Here is a 5,000-nt window from a genome sequence, read left to right as displayed (position 1 = left end):
CATCGTCACTATTGTTATTTCCATCAGTATCGTCTTAATTGACATCATCATTATAACTGTCATTATTGTTATTATTATCACTTTTCATCATCATCGTCATTATCAGTATTATTGATATCATCATCATAATTACCATTATCATTATAGCTATCAGTATTATCATAATTTATCATCGTTATTATTATCATCATTATGTTTATCACTATTGTCACCAGCATTATTATTGCTATCTACTACCATCATTATTGTTACTATCATTGCTATCATTATTATTATTATTATTATTATCATTATTATTATTATTATTATTATTATCATTATTATTATTACTATCATTATTATTATTACTATTATTATTAAAAAATGTCGTTATATGTGGTGGTTAGGTTGTTTTTCCCAGTGATATTACTTGTTATCAAAAATCTCTCGTAACTTTGATTGTGGTTGCGATGAAAACGCGACGTTCATGAGCGACTTAATAACGTCACTAACTTTCTAACACAAAAAAAAAACAAAAAACAAAAAAAGCAAAAAAAATACAAATCACTCAAGCCACGTGACACGCGTCGCCCCCCCCCCTAGCAAAACAACCCTTCCCCCTCGGTCCTTACTCTCTGCCCATTTCTCGGGTTTCCCTGCAATGCCCCAGAACTCCCCTCATGGCCAGGGCCATTTTCACTGGCCCTCTTCCAGGCATGGCCACCTGAATGGCCCTCATTTAAAAAGATGGACGCGGCAGGGTGTTCGGACGGGCGGGCGAATGGGCGAGTGGGCGGGTGGACGGCCGCGAAGCATACTCGTGCTTGTAACAAACAAAGACAGCTGATGTATTCACAACTACGAGGTATATAATAATTCACCAATTATGAATATCTCTCCATAATAGTGTTTGACCCAAGCCATGGCCTAATGAGGTCATTAACAGGTAATTAAGTGAACTAATGGCTCAAAATAAACTCCTGGTTCACTACAATTTTTTCATCATTATCCTTCTCATGGTAATCATTATCATTGTGATAATTATCATTACTATATCTATTATCATTATTACAAGGATCATTACCACTAATATCCCCATTATTTTTGTTATCCTAGTCATTACCACGTTATCATGATAATTACTGTGTCATCATAATCATAAATATATCTATCATTATTATTGTATCCATGATAATCATTGCTGTCATTATTAATATTACAATTATAATTAGTTGTGATTTTTTCATAGCCATCACTAAGTATTATAAACCTCAGAGAGAGAGAGAGAGAGTGAGAGAGAGAGAGAGCGAGAGAGAGAGCGAGAGAGAGAGAGAGAGAGAGAGAGAGAGAGAGAGAGAGAGAGAGAGAGAGAGAGAGAGAGAGAGAGAGAGAGAGAGAGAGAGAGAGAGAGAGAGAGAGAGACGGACAGATAGATAGAAAAATAGATAGATATAGATCGATAGATAGATAGATAGATGGAGAAATATATATATATATATATATATATATATATATTCATATATATATATATATATATTCATATATAAATATATATATATATGATAGATAGATAGATATATATATATATATAGATAGATAGATATAGATAGATATATAGATAGATAGATATAGATAGATATATAGATAGATAGATAGACATAAAGATAAATAGATAGATAAATAGATAGATAGATAGATAGATAGATAGATAAATGGATAGATAGATAGAAAGATAGATAAATGGAGAGAGAGAGAGAGAGAGAGAGAGAGGAGACGAGATGTACGAAAAGAGAGGGGAAAGGGGAGCACAGAGATAAGCCGAGAGGATAGAAGCAGGAGTGGATGGGAAGTGGAAAGAATGAGAGACCAAGATAAGAGGATGGACGAAGAAGGAAGGGAGTGAAGAGGGGGAACGAGAGGAGAGGAGAGGGGCAAGCTGAGAGGGAAGACGGAAGGATAAAGTCTGAAGGAGGGGAAGGAGGAGAAAGGAAGAAAGGGTGAGGGAAAGAGGGGAAGAACTGAAGAGAAGGGGCGGGGGGGGAGTATGAAAGGACAGAGGGAGGGAGAGGGAGGGAAGGGGAGAGGAGAAGGGACGCAGGGAAGGGGGGGGGGCAACGTTGAGAAAATTACGACAACTCAAGTGACACATTATCCACGCAGCGAGGTGCCTTGAGGGAGAGAGAGAGAGAGAGAGAGAGAGAGAGAGAGAGAGAGAGAGAGAGAGAGAGAGAGAGAGAGAGAGAGAGAGAGAGAGAGAGAGAGAGAGAGAGAGAGAGAGAGAGAGAGAGAGAGAGAAGGGGGAGAGAGAAAGAGGAGAGAGAGAGAGAGAGAGAGAGAGAGAGAGAGAGAGAGAGAGAGAGAGAGAGAGAGAGAGAGAGAGAGAGAGAGAGAGAGAGAGAGAGAGAGAGAGAGAGAGAGTCAGAGAGAGAGAAAGAAAGAGAAAGAGAAAGAGAGATAGAGAAAGAAAGATAGACAAATACTGAGCGACCAAGCGAGATAGACAAAGAGACAAAGAATACGAGAGGCCTTGATGAAGGAGAGAAGGACAGGAAGTGAGAACAGGTTAGTAAGCCCGAAAATAAGCAGTGATCGGCTCAGCAGAGATATACTAGGAAACGCACTTTCCCAGCTGGCCGATATGCCTGAGGACGGGAATAAGTGTTTTTTTTTCCTCTCGCTGTCTCTCTCTCTCTCTCCCTATGCCTCTCTCTCTTTCTCTCTGTTTTCTGTCTCTCTCTCTCTCTCTCTCTTTCTTTCTATCTCTCTCTCTCTCTCTCTCTCTCTCTCTCTCTTTCTGTATCTCTTTCTCTCTATTTTCCGTCTCTCTTTCCCTTCCCCCCCTCGCTCTCTATTTCTATCTGCTCCTCTCTATCTCTGTCTCTGTATGCCTGTCCGTTTCTCTGTCTTTCGCTCTCTCTATCGCATTCATTCTTTCTCTCATCAAAACCATTTCGGATTTCAACCTTTTTCGCGCCCTTATTTCTCACCGCAACCACACACAATTTTCCCCTTAACCCCCATCTCCCTCCCTCCCTCCTTCGTCTCCTCTCCTTTCCTCCCTTCCCCCTCCTCTTTCTCCCTACCTCCTCTCCGTCCCTCCTCTCCCTTCTTCCATCCTCTCCCTCCCTTCCTCCCTCCTTACTTCCCTTCCCACTATCCCTCTCCATATCCCTTCCCCCTCTCCCTCCATCCTCTCTCTATCTCCCTTACTCCCTCCCTCCCTCCCACCTTTCCTCTCTCTCCCTTCCTTCCTCCCTCTCTCCCTCTCTCCATCCTATCCTCTCCCTCCCTCCTCACCTCCCTCCCACCTTCCCTCCCACCTTTCCTCCCTTCTCTCCTTCCTTTTCCTCCCCCCACTTCTTCCCGCTGCAGGGGGGTTAGGGGGGTTAGGGGGGAGGTCGTAATATTGCCATTTCCGCCCCGGTCTTATCGCTAATGGCGCCCTCTATATCTCTCGATCGACCGCTCCACAAATTCCTCGATCATTCGACCTACCTCCTTTTATTTAGACGGGCGCTTGCGGGACGAGAACACGCAATAATCATAATGATGATAATAATAATAATAATAGCAATAATGATGATAATAATGATAATAATAATAATAATAATCATAATAACAATAATAATGATAATAATGATAGTAATGATAATAATCATAGCGACAATGATGATAGTAACAATAATAATAATGGTAACAATAATGTTAGTAATGATAATCAACAGAATAAGAATAGTTTTTATGATTGTTAGACATGATTTTACTTATTATCTTTTTATTTTTTATTATTGTAATTATCATTATCATAATTATCAATATATTTATTATCATTATTGATATCATCACTATAATTATCATCATCATTACCATCATATTATAATAATTCATCACAATAATTCTCATTTTCCTCATTATCATCATCATTATCTACATCATTACCATGATCACCATTATCTCCATCATCAAAATCATCTTCACAACTGCCTCTATTTCTTGAATTGATTAAACCTTATTAGAGCTATACTTCCTGCATCTATTAGTAAATACTTATCTATTTTTGATTACCCTGTATTCACGTTTTCTTTCATGGTGATACCAAAGACAAATATGAATACAGTCAAAGATATCTATGAATACATAGATAAAGAAACAAGAAAATGAACGAAAAAAAACATGTAAATATTAACATGCTTATATATATATATTTCTACTTTCGATTAAAATAACATTTAACTCACATTTGGCAACCCTTCCATATTGCGATAAATAGATTAAAAAATGTATGAAAAAGCATATCAATATTGATATCATATCTAATACACTTAAGAGACATTCTACTAAAAGAAATTAATAAAACATCTGGCAACCTCTCCATGTCACTGTATGCAGACACAACAAGAAAGATAAAATCACATGTTTTTGTCTGACTCCTGCTTTGTTTTATGAATGCATGTGACATCAATGGGAGTTTATATTTGCGTTTGTGATTGCCTGTGTGTATGTGTTTGTGTGTGTGTGTGTGTTTATATCGGTGTGTATATATGCGTGTGTGTGTGTATGCTTATGTGTTTGTGTGTGTGTGTTTGTTTATATCGGTGTGTATGTGTATGTGTGTATGTTTATGTGTGTGTCTGTGTTTTTGCGTGGTGTTTGTGCGGTGTGTGTGTATGTTCGTGTGTACACGCGTGTATAATCAGTGTCATATTTACATCACAGACGTAATATATGTATGATGGTAATATGATTATATTTTTATGATAATACATGTAAAATAGGAATGAAAAGGGCATGGTGATATCTTTATGATGATAAAAAGTACACAAAATATGGTAAAGTAATATCAGATTACTTAATACTTGGTTACTTTCCTTAACATAAATTATGGCTCTACAGCTACAGTGATTAATGGAAATCGCAATACCATCAATATCAGTAATTTATTTATGAAACCATAACGTTATGTCTAATAAATTATAATATGCCATAATGATAGCGTATTCCCTTCATCACTCTTTCCCCCT

At 37.9% G+C, this 5,000-nt stretch overlaps 1 protein-coding gene across 1 annotated transcript in view; it reads left to right on the top strand.

The window, feature by feature from the left end:
• Positions 1–5,000, top strand: part of LOC122262301 (Vesicular monoamine transporter) — a 98,331-nt gene that overhangs the window by 13,404 nt on the left and 79,927 nt on the right. The window lies entirely within an intron of this gene.

The sequence above is a fragment of the Penaeus japonicus genome, unplaced genomic scaffold, assembly GCF_977035675.1.
Source record: "Penaeus japonicus unplaced genomic scaffold, GWHDUDI00000001_assembly GWHDUDI00000020, whole genome shotgun sequence".
In the NCBI taxonomy this organism is placed as follows: domain Eukaryota; kingdom Metazoa; phylum Arthropoda; class Malacostraca; order Decapoda; family Penaeidae; genus Penaeus; species Penaeus japonicus.
Note: the sequence above shows the minus strand (reverse complement) of the source record. Positions and strands in the feature narration are given on the sequence as shown.